The 16532-nt window shown below is 36.8% G+C and overlaps 1 non-coding gene across 1 annotated transcript; it reads left to right on the top strand.

The window, feature by feature from the left end:
* Positions 1-405: 405 nt before the first annotated feature.
* LOC118604386 lies at positions 406-512 on the top strand. Its single transcript, XR_004951702.1, has one exon. It is a non-coding gene; the product is annotated as a U6 spliceosomal RNA (small nuclear RNA).
* The last annotated feature ends 16020 nt before the right edge of the window (positions 513-16532 follow it).

The following is a 16532-nucleotide window of genomic DNA, read 5'->3' as shown; positions in this document are numbered from 1 at the left end:
ATATGCTTAACATACAGTATGAGTTAGTCTAGCATCATTCTCTGGTTCCTATTAGACTTTTTCCTCACTAGCCAAGCTCCTGGTCTTAGTTTCTCATAGATAGGCCTGTCTGGAAGCCTTAGGAAAGGTTTTCTTGTTCTTTCAATCAACTATGCAGAAACTTTTTAAACAGTTTTCATTGCATTGACACTTACCTGAGACTAAAAGATCAATCATTAAAAAATAGGCCCTGGGAACTCATTAGTCTTCTCACTGGGCATCTCTCAACTTTGGGTCTAAATGAAAAAAGGCATCCTCGATGAAGAAAACTCTCTAAATACTTCAGTTGTAAGGTAATCATTAAGCTAAAAACTGGAACTTTGAAATGTAAGCTAACTGAACATGTAAAATAACAAAACCATTTTAGTACTTGCTTTGGCAGCACATATACTAAAATTAGAACAATACAGAGAAGATTAGCATGGCCCTTGCACAAGGATGACCTACAAATTTGTGAAGTGTTCTATATTTTTCAGCAAGGAAAAAAAAAGATTTCTATGTGAGAGGCTCTGTTTAAATACTCTAACAAAAATAATTTGTTTAATTTTTATAACAATGCTAAGAGGTACTTATTATTATGATTCCTATTTTTCTAGACAGAAAAACTATAGCATGGAGAAGCTAAGGTATATGACCAAGGTCACATAGCTAATAAATGACAGAGATGGATTTCCAACCCAGAGTTTACTATATTACCCTATGTTATAGGTTTCATACACATTACACGAATCATTGCTTTACATAGGTCTATTGAACACCTACTCTGTGCTAGGTACTGTACTTGACATCTTATAGGTTATCTCACTGCCTCAAGAGACCATCTTTATGCTGATGAAGACCTGGGAAGGAGGATTAAGTCATTTCTTTCCAGCAGAACCTGAATTCAAAGCTCTATCCATTGGCTCTAGATCTCAGATCTGTCTGATTCCAAACCATGTACTGAATTGACTATGCAACACTACCATTTGATTATTGGGTATGACATTTTAAGCTAAGTAATGAAGCCTTGATTTTTTTTCTTTGAGAGGATGTTTAACAAAGTGTCATTTAACAATGGGAGTGCCAGTGGCAGAATTAAAAAAGTGACTAAAATGAGGATACCAGGGAGAGAAGACTACACTGATTCTAATCTACCATGTAGGAGAGGAAAAAATATTTTTCTTTTACCCTGTAGGTTCTTGGCTGACAGCACTCCCCACCTATAATAAAAGATTAAAAGTAATAAAGAACAAATAAAATCAAAGACAAGAGAAAAACAAACAGATGTTTAATAACGTGTGTCTCTCTTTTACACAGGAGAGATACCTAGAAAAGTGGATTACTGACTCAGAGCTCCCAAAATCCTTGGAATGTCCTAATTCATAAACACATCTTTAGTTATAATATCTGATCTTTTGTTATCAGTTCCAAAAGTTGCTTCAGAGCTATAAAGGTGAAATGGGTGTCTTGTTATTTATAATAAGCCCCTTTTAACACAACTCAGTTTATATTAGTGATGTGACTTATGGAAATCCCCTAAAAATTGCCACAGAACATGTGGCAATGCGGGTAACCAGGAGAACCAACCATGTGATGAAAGGGTTAGAAATTTCAGTGCTACCTTCTGACCTCAGGAGAGGGGAGAAAGTCTAGAGATTGAGTTCAGTCGTCAATGGCCGATGATTTAATCCATCACAAATATGTAATGAAGCTTCCATAAAACCTCGAAGGGATGGATAGGGGTTTGGGAGTTTCTGAGTTTGTGAATGTATGGAGATTCAGGGTAAATGGTGTGCCCAGAGAGCATAAAAGCTCCACACCCTTTCCCCATACTTTTCCCTATGCATATCTTCCGTATGGCTGATTTTAAGTTATATTCTTTCATAGAAAACTGAAAATCTAGTAAGTAAAATGTTTCCATGAGTTCTTTGAGACACTCTAGCAAATTAATCAAACCCCAGGAAGCTGTTCTTGAAACCTCTGATCAATAGCCAGTCAGTAAGGACAGCTGACAACCTGGACTTACAATTGGCATCTGAATTGTGTGTGTAGGATAAGGCGGGAGTCAGTCTTGTAGGACTAAAACTGTGGGATGTGATGCTATCTCCAGGTAGTGTCAGAATTAGGTTGAATTGTAGGACACACAGCTGGAGTCAGAGAATTGCTTGTTGGTATGGAGAAAAAAACCTGTACACTGGAATTGGGTGCAGAATCAGAGGGGCTGGGAAGAAAATACATCAAAGATCCAATTGATGAGTGTATAAAGAAACTGATATTTAAGCATAATGGATTTTAACGTAGTAGCTAAACAAAATTAACTAGCTACACTTATATCAACATGGGTAGATTTAAAAACATACACTTCATTGAAAAAGCAAATTGCAGAATAATGGACAAGAATTCTAACATTTCTATACATGTTTAAACATGCTCAAAAATAATATATTACGTAGACTTCATTGTTCCAAATAGGTAAGTACATAAGAGTAAACAAGAAACAGATCAAAGGATTCACACTAAAGTAATGGTAGGAGTTATCTTTGTTGTGGGGCGAAGAGATAGAATAGGAGGCATAAAGAGGAGAGGTGCAATGAGAGGGACTTTAATTTTATCTGTAGTTTTTTTTTAATATTTAAAAAGGAAAAGGAAATATTCATAATTATAAATAATCGTCAATTGTACACAGATGTGCATTATATTTCTTTTTAATTTTATCAGAGTGAAATTTATGACAAAATAAGATAAAATAGGCAAATTGACAAGGAAAAAATAGTTAATTCATAGGAGAAAAAGTATAAATAACATATGTAAATGAAAATGCATTAATAGTCAAGGGAAAAGATAATAAAAATAATTGTTATAGTTACATTTTTTTTTTTTTTTACAAAAATGATATTATTATTGTTGATGACTCTCCCATATTGCTTGTGGTAGTTTAAGTTGGTAAAATACCTTTAGAGGATTGGTTTTTAATATGTTTCAATACCTGAACAGTTCACATCCTTTGAATCAGCCTTTAAAAACATAAAGAGAAAAAAGTAAAATGATTAAAAAAGATTTATATACAGAGTATTTTGGGGGATATTATTCAAAATAGTTTAAAATTAGAAACAAAATGAATATACAACAAGTATTACACAATATGATAGAATGCTGTGTTGCCATTCAAAATCCTGCTATGGAATGATGTGTAATGATATGGAAAGTTCAGTAATGTGCTAAATGTTACCACACAGTTAATTCAGATATAATTATATATAGGTGTACCCATGTATATATGTATGTATAAATGTAAATGTATTTTACATACATATGTATGTGTGTACGTATGTGTGTGTTTAACCAGAAAATGGACTTACCCCTTTCCAACAACTTTAAGAGGAATCCCCATTTTCTAGAATCGTGTCTGGAGCCCCAGTGCTTATGGTGGTATTTAGAAGCAAGAATCCTCACATTCTGAAGGGAAGTCTATGCTTGCTTCCAGGCCCATTCTTGCAAAACTCACCAAGAGGTAAATACATTTGTCCTGCAGCCATAACCCCACCAGCCTCCATGAGGGAGACTAGAAATTTGAGAATGTATTAAAGTAAGGAATCATTGTCAATGGATGACAGTGGTATTTATCCCAGTGCACTCCCACTTAGATCATAATAAGGAAAGATCTAAGACAATCACTCATCAAGACTGAGGGTCTGAAAGAAGGGGAGTCTGGCACTGTACCCCTTGGCTGACAGCTGACAGAACTCCAAAGTCCAGGAGCTTGTGAGCATGCTGTCACCAGAACTGGGTGCAGTGAGTCGGTTTCTTCAGGGAGTCTAACAAAAGATGCAGGAAGTTTGAGGACATCGGTGAAGGTATTCTTATTCCAGGGAATATGCAGTAGGAGTTCTGTTTGATCAACTAATGATGAGCAGGGTAAGAAGAAGAGGCACAAAAGGGTAGTCTAAATTTCCCATTCCTGGGGTAGGTAAGGACACATTTGTTTTAAAACATAGGGGTTTTAGTTATTTAGGTATAGGGAGGCCAGTAGATCAGGAGACGACTGACATTGAAAAAATAATTTGTTATTCACAGTTCCCAAGAGGAGGGGGCATACCCTGCTACAGGGGCTGCAGTGGCAGCACAAATCTTGGTCAGGAGGCTGTGTTGTAGCTGCCAGCCCCTGAAAGACACACAGACCACCAGAACTCAGTGAGTTCTAGGGAATATATTCTTTATTCAGCCAGCTGGGTCTGCCAGGAGTACGCAGACCCCAAATTAAGCAATCCCAAAATATAGAGGTATAAGGGTTTTAAGCCCAAAATCCTATTCTTCATTCTGTCTAAATACAAAGGTCTATTTTTCTTCTATTCATTTACCTGTCGACCCACAGGTCGGGTGTGCAAGCAAGGGTACAGAAGCAGAAAGCTTATTGTTAGAATATTATGTTCTCATAGGTAATAACCGATGTTTCCATGGCGATAGTCAAACAGTAATTTTCCCAGCCAGCACAGCTGGGGTTGGGGGAGAGACAGGAATTATGGGCAAGATAAGTGGGTTTAGGATTGGCTAATTCGAATAATTTTTTTAGTGGGTTCTGGGGTGAGCAGACTGTCCTAGTTGTCTGGTATCTGGCCTTGTAATTAGAGCAGGGGAATACTGCCCTCAGTGTGACAAACCAATGGAGGAAGTGGTAGGGCGTGAGGACTCAGATTGGTTAGTTTGCATATGAAAAATAAATCTTGAGCTGAGTCATTTACTATCTCTAGGAACTGGTTAACCTTGGGGAGGGTCTCTCCAGGCTCTGTAAAGCCCCAAGGTGTCAAAGAATTAGAACTACAGAAAATAAAAAGGCATGTTTGCATAAAACAACATTTGGGGATGGAGGGAACTATAAGGCCAGCGCTCCTGGAAAAGGCCCCAAGGAAGTCAGGCCCCCGCCCCTAGCTCCCGCCTGTTAGCCACCTGATGCCCATGGACCAATCCGCGGGTGCCAGGACTACTTTATGGAGCCACACCGCTGCACCAATGAAAGAGCCCCACGCTATGCTTTTGTCTTTTTTGAATCTTCCCCTTCCTGGACTCGACCCTTTAAATCCTGCCCCGACCCCGCCCAGGTGTGACTTCTCTGGCCTCTTTCCTGGGGTTCAGAGAACCTTTCCTGGGACAGCTTGCCTTTCAATAAAGGACGCCTGTTAATCATGAGTCAGACTCTGTTGAGCTGCTGAACCTTACAGGAACAACTACACAGAAACAGATCTACTATCTGGAAAGAATGAGGTGAGAACTCCTGCATGGGCTTTAAGAGAGCCTCTTTCTATACCCCCCAGAAAGTGCCTTCACATACTACTCAGAGGACACTCAAGGTCAAGCCAGAAGGCAGAAAGGCAGAGAACATTTATCAAGTTACAATACTCTTGTCCTTTCCCCATGCCTTAACGAGAGAACCAGGAAACAGCAGAGGGAGGAGAGGAAGGAAAACCAAATAGGGAATTTCAGCCTTTCCCCAGAGCCATTCCCTAGGGTGTAGGTCAGGCGCCACATGAAGAAAGTGGAGAAACTGTATTGGAGTCTTGCAAGATACTTGGACAGAGAGACGGACACACACTGGCTTAGCAGATTCATATCTGAAGACTGAGCTCCAATCGCAGCAGGGCTTTCTCTTTTATACACACCTTATACTTCCCCATGTTCTTTCTATATAAGGAAAGTGTATTTTGATAGGTTGATGAGCCTAAGGGGAGTGACTGACCAGGACCAGTGGTCTGTGCCAAGTCAGTGGTGACACTGAAAAGTCCCTTATCTATTATGGGAAGAGAAGTGAACAACCTTCAGCCATTATAGGAAAAGGTTAGCTTGGCTTCCGCTACCACAGGAGGTGAGATTGAAGTTGGTTTGCTGGACTGTTTTCTTTTGTTTTTGCTATTAGTTTTTAAAAATGTATTTTATTGCTGTAAAAGATACATAACATGCTATTTATAATTTTAACTATTCATAAGCATACAATTCAATGGCATTAAATATGAGGATGAAGTTTTAACTGTGACTAGATGGAACAAACTTTTTATTTTTGAATCTGTCTTAAGTGGCATGAAAATGTCTTGTGACCAAAGGTGACTGGAAATGTTTTACTGCTGGTGGGAAAGGAAGAGTGGGTGGGACAATTTTGAGCATCTCCATTACCAAGGAGGCATTTTGTGTGTGTGTGTGTGCGCGTGTGTGTGCGTGTGTGTGTAGGTGGAGAATATTTTATCAGCAGTCACCACAGCCTAGATCTAAATGATCTACTTTTCCAGATTATTCACATTATTTTATTCTATTTTTTTGGTCACCAAGGCCCTTTTTGATCACTGGTTGTGTTTGATGGGTACATAGAATCATAGGTGGGCTGGCTGGCCTGAGGAGAAACCTGAGCATGGGTCACTAGTTTACATTATTTTTGTGTCATTTTGAATGATTTATCAGTGACATGTAATCTCAGTGAGCATCATTTAAGCAAAGGGAGAAAGATCTTTTCTAGATATTCTAGTAAAATCTAGTAACCAGATCTGGTGAATGGAGGGTGTGACTCTGTTATTGGGACAAAAAGGGGTCTTTCTGCCTGTGTGTGTCTAAGCCAAAAAAGAGATACATGCAAGTTTTGCAGCAACAAATATAGGTGTATTAGAGAGTTGCAAGTTCCAGAGACACAAGCAAGCTATTGCTCAAAGGCCTGGCTCCCCAGGTGTCTTGGCAGTACTGATTATATAGAGAAAAATCAGTCTTCATGGAAACTAAGGGAATTGGGGTCATGGGTGCTACTGATTGAACCATTGGAGGGGGATGAGATAACTGATCATTATGTTGGTTCTGGAATGAGCCACAGTGCCATCCTGTCTGGTCCCATGGTCATTGGGGTTGTTCTGCCTCAATGGGCCTGTGGCTGAAACACATCTAAAGCCAAGATGTTGTCCTTAGTTTAAAGTCCAACAGAAACCTATTGTCTTCATGATTATAGACATGAGGCTTGCTTAATTTTATGTCCTCAGGCTTAAAGATTAAAGGAGCAGACATACAAAGGTGAAAGGATAAGGGCAGAAAAAATGAAGTGAGTCACAATACTATTATCTGGGCAAAACTAGCTTGAATCAGAAAAACAAACTACGTTAAAGAAATGAAGTTTGCACGTGGTTATAACCCTGAGAGGCCTTCAGTTACTAAACTACAGCACCAGTGGATCCCTGGGCACATCTTGACAACAATTTTCCAAACTTGTTATCTAATTTAGCAGTCTCTCCCTCAGAACTATCATTGTTTTATGGTCACCACTGCCTAGCATTGCACCTTGTACATGGTGTTTACTCAGCAATTATCCATCACATTTAATTGAATTAAATGTTTTCTAGACATTTCTCCCAATCAAAAAAATTATTCACTACCTTTAGTGTGGTATGAGTCCCCTTTTTCTTTCTCCATTTAGTTTATCTTTGAATAGCTAAAGGTTGAAATAACTCCTCTGACCAAAGTAGACTTAGTACTTAGGGGCCAGCCTTTTGACAGAGAGACCTTTGACTCATTTTTTTTTTTAATTTTATTTTGAAGTTAAGATATAATTCATAAACTATGAAATTTACCCATATGTTATAACTATCACTACTAGCTAATTCCAGAACATTTCACTACTTCAAAAATAAACTTTCTACCCTTTAATAGTCACTCCTCACTTCCCCCTTTCTCAACTCCAGGCAACTGCTATTATACTTTCCATCTCTGTAGATTTTGCCTGTTCTGGATGTTTTATATAAATGAGGCCATACAATATGTGGCCTTTTGTCCTCATCTCACTTCCAATTTCAATTCAATAATTTAATCACTGATCTAAATAATTCACTGAAAGTTTATTTCAAAAAGGTCCAAGCAAGATAAACAAGAATACATATCCCCAACATTTAAATATAGAACTGTCACAATAATAATTGGGTCTAACCCTACACTACAGTCTTAGTTATTCTGATTTATTATTACCTAGAATGTACCAACAAATCTATAGTCATAATTGACATGCCACTCCAAAGAGAGTTTCACTCTGAAGATATAGAACTCAGGTTCTAGAATCGTAATGCTTTGGCTAAAATCTTACCAAATCTCCACCACTTCCTAGCTGTTTGATCTGGGTTCAATTAATTCACCTTTGTTCTTCCATCTGCAAAAGAATAGCTCCAACTGTATAGGACTGTAGTGAAGATTAAATAAGTTAGAGAACATTGGGAACATTGAAGAGGGCTTGTCACACAGCAAGTACTCAATAGCTAGTATTATATTAAGAAAAATAAATTGCTGTGGAAATGTCATATTTAGTATTTATGTCTACTCTATTAATTATGCTTATACCTCTCACAATTCTTAGGATTGTATCAGTCTTTAGCAAAGTCTATTGTTATATGCAGGATAGAGATTCAAAATATGTAGTAACACGTAATGCATAGGCACTGCCCAGTCATAACTGACGGATACTGCTCTAAAGGGGCATCCTAGTGTTAGCCTATAGATGTCAGATTGTGGGAAGGTTTGAGGAGTGGGGCTGGACTGTGGGTGGTGATGGGGTACTTCTGGTCACTCTGGGAAGCACCTACATACCAATCTGTAAGGAAGTATTTCAGTTTTCACCCACTGGCAAACTGGATGTCAGCCTGGCTTCATAACTACCATATGAATCATGTTCTTTCTTACTATTCTAAATCAAAATGAAGCAGGAAATAAACATAATTATTAAACAGGGAATGTCTTTTACACTCTACCTGGTTCCAGAAATTAAAATCTCTTTCCCTTTAGTGAAAAAAGTGTAATGCTGAACTGTGTTTAGATTTGTATATCTATTACATTCCCCAAAGAGGGTAAATGGACCACAGCCTGGGTTAATGGCCCCGAACTAACCAGTCACCTCAGTTTGCTCATCTGCATAACATGAGTATGTTAGACTAGGTGATGGTTTAGATCTTTTTCTCTCATTAAACTCTATTTCTTTTTCTTTAATTATACAGCTCTAGCCTAAGCTATACCTCAGGGCTCCAGAGCTTAGCCCAAATCTAAAAAGGTAGGAATGCTATGATACAGCCACTGGGTAGAAAAAGGCACCCAACCCACAGAGTGATTCATTTGCCCCTGAAAGGGTTTTGCTGCTACAAATTTTTGTCCAGAATATTTGAGCCAGCAGTAGTTCAGTCTAGACACAAAGTGGCCAACATGCTTTGAAAAAATCTGCTTTTAATGTGCAGAGTGCTCTTGTTTCCAGTTATTATTCTGAGTGATTAAACAAACTGCCAAACTCTTGCTGCAGCAGTCATAATTTATTACTGAGATACTTATTGGGGATTTAGTAGTACTGCATTTGAGACAACATCTTCAGCCCTATGAATCCAAAAGAAAAGATGTGTTTTTGGCACAAATTGATAGAGTTTCAAGATTTCTGTAATAGATACATTCACAATCATTGTTCAGTTGAAAGAAATGTGTTTCCAATAAGCAGTATTTACTGGGGTTTAACAACGATATAATAGTTACCTGTCTATTACATGGTAGTCAAAGCTAAAGAAATGTGTTTTTAATAATCAATTGGCATTTCAAATAATATAAGATAACTGCCACATGAAATCCAAACTGGGATACAACCTACATTTTAGACTTATTCTTGAGAGTCTCATTCATGAAATCAAGATATCAGTGAATGGCCATTGTTGAAAGGATAGAATCATCAAAAGGCTAGACATTTTATTCTCGTAAACCTTCTCAGCTTTTCTTTCTTTTTTTTTTTAATTTTACTTTCCCTTTTACTTAGCATGTATTTCATTACAGCTCATATTATAACTAGTACAGATTGAATTCTATTAAAGAATAGATACTTCCTCCCAACAACAACAACAAAAAAAGTAACTTTAGCTCATTTAATCCATTCCTGGAGAAATAGAAGGGACAAACCTGAGAGCCGCAGTGGTGTACATCTAGTGACAGATTCCCTTGGGACTAACTGCCCCTACCCAGAAGTTTGCAATAAGAATTTCACAACTCATGCTATATACCTTAAACTTATACAGTGTTATATGTCAATTATATCTCAGTAAAACTAAGAAAAGAAAATTATTTCAGCCACTCTCATTTCTGGGCCACCTTAAAAGCAGCTCATTCTCTCACAGTAACACTGTCTTTGCTAATCTCAATCATACATTTGACAAATATTTATAGAATACCTATCTTATGCAAAATTTTTCTACCAGGACTAGAGACACAAAATCAAAGGCAGAGTACCTGAGGGGAAGATTACTCAACCAGCTTTATTCTGTAGAAAACACCATAAGAAGAGAGTAGGGCAAGGACCATTTGAATAAAGATAATATAGTACTGATAAAACATAACTATCCTATGCCTTGTAGTTTACAAGCACCTTCCTACACAATCCGTCACCTGCAGAGCCTTCTCCCTTTTTCTGCATCATCATCCCTCTCCCCTAAATGCCTTTCTTAGCTCTCACCATGAACCCTGCTCATCCAGCATATCTCAGCTCAGATGTTGCTACCTCAAAAGGGTCAGATTCCTGACCATCCTCTCAAAAGTGGTTTTCCCAATGCCCAGGACCCTTTAGACCCCCGTTGTCCTCAAACACTAAGCATGCTCTATAAACTCTTGTTGATGTAATGTTTTGTTATCTGTCTTCTAGTAGAATGCAGGCTCTGCAAGAGCAGGAACTGATTTCAACCCTGATGATGGCTACAGCTTTCACAGAGAGGTAGAAGAGTATCTGACAGTTGTAGCCACTAATTCTCATTTGTTGAATGGATGAATTTGCAAATCTATCATTCCCATTTAAGCTTCAGAGTAACAGCCACCCAGGCAGCCATTGGTTGAGACTTTTTGGGCAAGGGAATGCTCCCTTCCTGAGCAAATGACAATAATGTTCAGGTTATTATACAAAAGGCTGGGTGTCAGGTGTGACTTGGTGATTACCATAGGTTTGCTTTGTTGCCACACATCTAGAACTTCTACAAGAGAACATTTATTAGAGTGTTTGAGATAGGAAGCACCCCTATACTTTGCGCAGGACATCACCTATTCTCCCATCCAACTGAACCCTGGCCAAGAGTAATGATACCCAGGGGCTCCAGCCAGATGTGGCCTGATGTGGTATCTCTGCCTGTTGCTAACTGCAGCCTCCTGTGCCCTGAGAGCCAAGGCAGATAACTGGAGGAAGCACGTGGCAAGAGGTATGCTCCTTCGATGCCAAAGCCTCTTAGGAATGAGAGCTCATTAAGAGCATGTGCCTCTGCTCCCTGCTTCTGCCAAGTGTCAGCCTTCATTACAGGGCTCAGAAAAGATCAGTTGCAGAGCACAGTGAGTCTGGGCCAAGGTGGGAGTTCCCTCCCAAGGCTCAAAAGGGCTTGGTTAGCAGTTCTGCAGAGATTGGCAACTGTGGTTAAACTTGTCAGACCGTGAGCTTTCCACAGGATTTATTCATCCCAACACGTGCACATTTTGAAAAGCAGGGATCTATTGAGATTTGATTCATTTCTCCATGAGGCCTTCTAATTCTATCTTCCACCGCCACTAGCCTATCCTCCCCCTTTCTTTGCTCCCTTTTTGGAATTCTGAGAGCCCCATGTTAGAAAGTATCCTTTGCTGCTCAAGGTTAGTGTTTTTTTGGAAGAAGTTGATTCCCATAATAATAATACTCTGAATTTATACAGTCCTTTGACAAAGAAAGACTACTATTCTGAAAGTACTTTGGAAGACACTGCTACACAAATATTAGCTCACTTTAAGTCTTCAGCCTAATTAAAAATTCTGAGAGAGCAGCATTCCAATTTCACATAAACAGAAATTGAGACATAGAGAGGTTAAAAAGTTTGCACAAGGCCACACAACTGATGAGAGATACAGGGGGAAACATGAGACTTCTGTTGTCTCTGCAGTCGTGTGGCGGTGTCATCTCAGTGTAGATCTCTTGGTAATTTTCCTCCAAGACATAGTTTAGAAAGCTAGAAATTTAAAATTTGCTTCCTAGTTTGGGATATATTTCTTTTTAATCAAAAAGAAAATTATAGCTTATTTACAGATAAATTGTAAGAGTAAATATATCAGCAAACATAAGCGTGTATAAATGCAGCTTACACAACGAGTTGTATGTGGTTTTCAGAAGCATTTTTAGTATTTTAAAATATATCCCAAAAGAAGAAATCTTTCCAAATACACACTCAAGTTTTTCTCTCTTTAAAAAGGGCCACAATTTTATAATTTGATATTTAAAAAGAAATGATATCGAATTTTTACAGTTTATACTGTTTTACATGGTATTAAAATTACTGCTTGATATTTTAATCTGAACTCTACTAACTTGAAATTCATGACCATTCAAATGTAAACTTTTACCTTTGTTTGGCTAATGGGGAAAACATGTAGGAAAATGTAAACTCTAAGTGTTTGATACACTTAAAAAAATGCATATTTCATTCTCTTTAAAAACACATGCTTACATTGTATGCTTACTTATTTATTCATTAAGACAAATCCGTAAGGGTTTTTGCATATCAACAATTATTGGCTTAAGAATGAAGTATGATATAGCCTTGAAAGTCATAGTTATAATTTATTTTTCTTACACTTCATTTGTGAAACTTGACTGATTCAAGCTACTAGTCCAGATCAGTAATATTTAACAGCAGTGGAAAGAACACAGAATTTGGAGCTAGATAGACCTGATTTGAATTCCAATCACTTTTTACTGATTGTTCTTAAACAAATGGCTTACTCATCATGAATTTCATCATCATTCAAGCTGAGGCACTTCTAAGATTAAAAGGAAGTGTTAATAATTATTCTGGAAAAACAAACATAATCAGGGACTGACCTGGGCAAGCCAGACAGATGGTTACTCTATCAAAATGTGACTCATCTTTCATATTTCTGGTCTTTGGCTTATCTAGGTTGTTGGTGGATGGTATTTTGTTTCAATTTTTCTATCATTGCCTTCAATTATAAAGAATCACACCTTCTATACAAGTCCCATGACGTCAGAATATATCTTATTAAGGTTAAGTCATGTGTTCATGTGTAGAGAAGTCCTAAAGTCAAGTTTAAAACTTACTATGTAATTCAAAACTCTTCCTCTCCCCAGTATCAGGCCTGACTATGGCCCTCAGGATCAATTTAGGGGAAAGGGTGTATTCTCTTTTATTTCTCTTTGTCCTTTTAATCCTCCTTCTTCTCCTCAATTCACTGTTTTTGTCTCCCCAGGGTAAAGGTAAGGGAAAGGGGGATAACAGGAAAGGGGCCTTGTCCCAGGCTTTGTGAGCAGTGTACCTACTGTGCACTATACACTTTATCAAAAATCTGTGCCAATTGTGGCTTCAACTTGCAACACATTGGCTAACAATGATGTTGAATATATTTTTACTTCCTTCTCTTCTGTAGATTACCTATTAATATTTTTAGTCAACGTATCTTTCTTGACTTTTTGTCATATTTTCTTTTGTTTTCTAAAAAAAAACCATTCCCATGCCTAGGAAAGATGACAATTAACATTTTACAACATTATCTGTTTTTAATAAAACACTTATAGATAAAATGGAAGTATGCTTTATAACCATAGCACCCATGAACTCTAAGCAGTATTTTATTCATGTGTGTGTGTTTTAAATTTATATAAATTGTAAAATAGTGTGCCCATATTCTGTCATTTGCTTTTTTTACTTGGCAATATAAGCATATTAGATCATTCCATTATATATGTTAAGAAAAAATATGTGTATTTTTAAAAGTTTCTTTAAATTGATATGTAATATTTCACAGGTGCATATGATTATTGAAAACGTGTAACTGCCATATTTATTCTATCATGTTTCTAAGGTCTGACTATTACAAACAATGCTTATAAACATTCTGTACATGTCTCCCCATGTTTGTGTACAATATTTCTCGAGAATAGTTACTAAGAGTGAAATACCTGAGTGATAAATACGTGTATTTTGATTTTATAAGCTACTGACAAAACACTCTCCACATTAGACATAATACTTTATGCTTCTGTCAATAAAGTATAGCACAACCCATTTCTTCACATTCTTACTCAAAAGTGACATTGCTAAACATTTATATTTTTATTAATCTTATGAAGGAGGTATAAAATTGTGTTTTAATTTATAATTTATTTCATTTCTGCATTACTGTCCATTATTTCGTTAACATTGAAGGTAAACAGTGTTTGTTATGCTTAATGGCCACCTCTCTTTATTTTAAATTTCCCATCTTATTCTTTGTCCAGTTTTTTTGAAATAATAATTTTTGCTTCTGTTTTAATAGATGTACATTTACTAGGAATAATAACCTTGATTTTGTTCCAGCTTATGTTTTACATTTAAGTTTTCTCACAGTGCTTTGGACACAGAAATATTAACTTTTTGGGAAGTTATATATCAGTTTTTTTCTTGATGACTTTCCCCGTGATTTCATGCTAACTATATTTAGATGCATAAATGAAGATTAACATGGCTACAAAGCTTTTTCAAATGAAGAAGGAATCTTATAAAAGAACACATACTGTATAGCTTTAATATTCTTAAATAGGAGGCAAAATTATATGAGAAAGGTAATAATGTGGGAAGAAGTAAAAGTATCACCTGCATTTTTAACAAATATGTAAATTTTTTCTGATAAAGCAGCATTCCATGAACATAATTATTTGCCTAGTTCATACTTTTTAGGTACCAGGACAGTCCCAGTTGAATGAATTCCAAAACCATGTTTACCATGATCATCATTTATTTTTGGACTTCATGTCAAACACAAGAAATATTTTCTGAGAACTTTTTTGTGACACTGTGTAGTTGAGTAGCATATTCCTTTTAGTGTATAGATCACCAGTAAAATAAGATTACTCTGGTAGTAATCTGAACTGAACATAACATAAAGAACAGTGAAATTATTATTTAGACAAACAACAAATATAAACATAATCAGCCACTTCTAACAAGTCACACTTGAAGTTCCTGGGTTAGCATAGTGGACCTTCCTGATATTGCACAGAGACTTTCTCTGACTGACATTTCCTGTGTGTAAATTCTGCTCCATCTGTAATTGTTGGAATTGATTATTTAAGAGTCTAACGGATGCTATGCTTTCCTGGACCTGGCATGTGTCTGAGTCACTGCCTCCCAGGACATGATCCTTCGTGCAGCATTTGCTGATATTCTGTGTCCTTCCAGGCCTGGACACCCAGAAAGAAACCTAAGACTCATGGAGCAGATTTGCATAAGGTGGTATGTGAGTCGGAGAGAACTCTGATCAGCTACTGGGCCCCCTGTCGATAAAAGTTAGAAGTAAATGAAATGTTCTCCAGTGATTGGCCTGAAAAAATAGAGAAGCAAAAATTCTGATCCATGGTTACTAAATATTAAAATGGTTTCAAACTCAAATCATTAAAGCTACCCACATTAGAGGAGCGCTGTGATTCCTCAGTTGAAAACAATCTCCAAACTCAATGGCAATGATTATAGAAATGCCAGAATACCTGTCACTAATCAGCTTTAGGGCTTCAAGTTCAAATATCTTCTGCTATATTTGAAGCAACCTCATTATCTTATTTCCACTGATTCTTGGAATGAAGATTATTCTCCCAATTTTCCCCGTAGCTGTTGGAATAATGTAATCATTTGCTACATGGAGAGTTCCCTTTTATAACTGTTGGCAGAAACCCTCCTATCCCCAGGAGTAGATGAAACAGAGCACTTTTGAAGCACAGTGTCGTGTGGTTAGCAGTGGGCTAAATGTTTTTAATGCAATTTGTTATTTAATCCTTAGGACAGCCCTACAAGTTTGATGCTATGGTCTAGGACAGATTAGTCTACTGAAATGCAAAGAGGCCACAGTTATTCAGTTTGTATGTGAGCAGCCCAAGATTCAAACCTATGTTTATTAGATTTTTGTCTGTTGTATACTCTTGTACCTGTTTGATTTCCCCATTTAAAAAAAAAAAAAAGGAAAACTGGGTGATTTGGGACAAGGTGTATTATCTTTCTTGGTCTACTTCATAGTACATAAAATGAGAGGGACAAACTAAATAATCATAAATATTCTTTTTATCCCAGGAGTGTTCCAATTTTATAAAAGATGAAATGTCAGTTTTTCAAGTCAGTGATTTATGTAGAAAAGTTAATTACTATCAAAACGAGATAAAGACCAGAAAAATGTAGATAGGTATGATTTTATTACATATCAGATAAACTTACTATTTTAAAAATTTGTCATACGCAAAATTACTGAAAAATTTACAGTGCAATTTTCACTTCTAGTAATGATTTTTTGAAATTTCTGTTTATAATCCAGTCGTTTTTTTCTTTAAATGTTTGTTTAGTTTTATGATATATTAAGATCAAAATACCAAAAATAAATTAGCATTTTAATAGTAATAAAATACATATAAATATCTAGAAATTAACTTAATGAGAAATGTGCGGGCTCTCTAACTACAAACAGAGAGGAAAACTTGAATAAATGTATGAAAATATTTCCTT

The sequence above is a fragment of the Rousettus aegyptiacus genome, unplaced genomic scaffold, assembly GCF_014176215.1.
Source record: "Rousettus aegyptiacus isolate mRouAeg1 unplaced genomic scaffold, mRouAeg1.p scaffold_m13_p_6, whole genome shotgun sequence".
Taxonomy (NCBI): Eukaryota; Metazoa; Chordata; class Mammalia; order Chiroptera; family Pteropodidae; genus Rousettus; species Rousettus aegyptiacus.
Note: the sequence above shows the minus strand (reverse complement) of the source record. Positions and strands in the feature narration are given on the sequence as shown.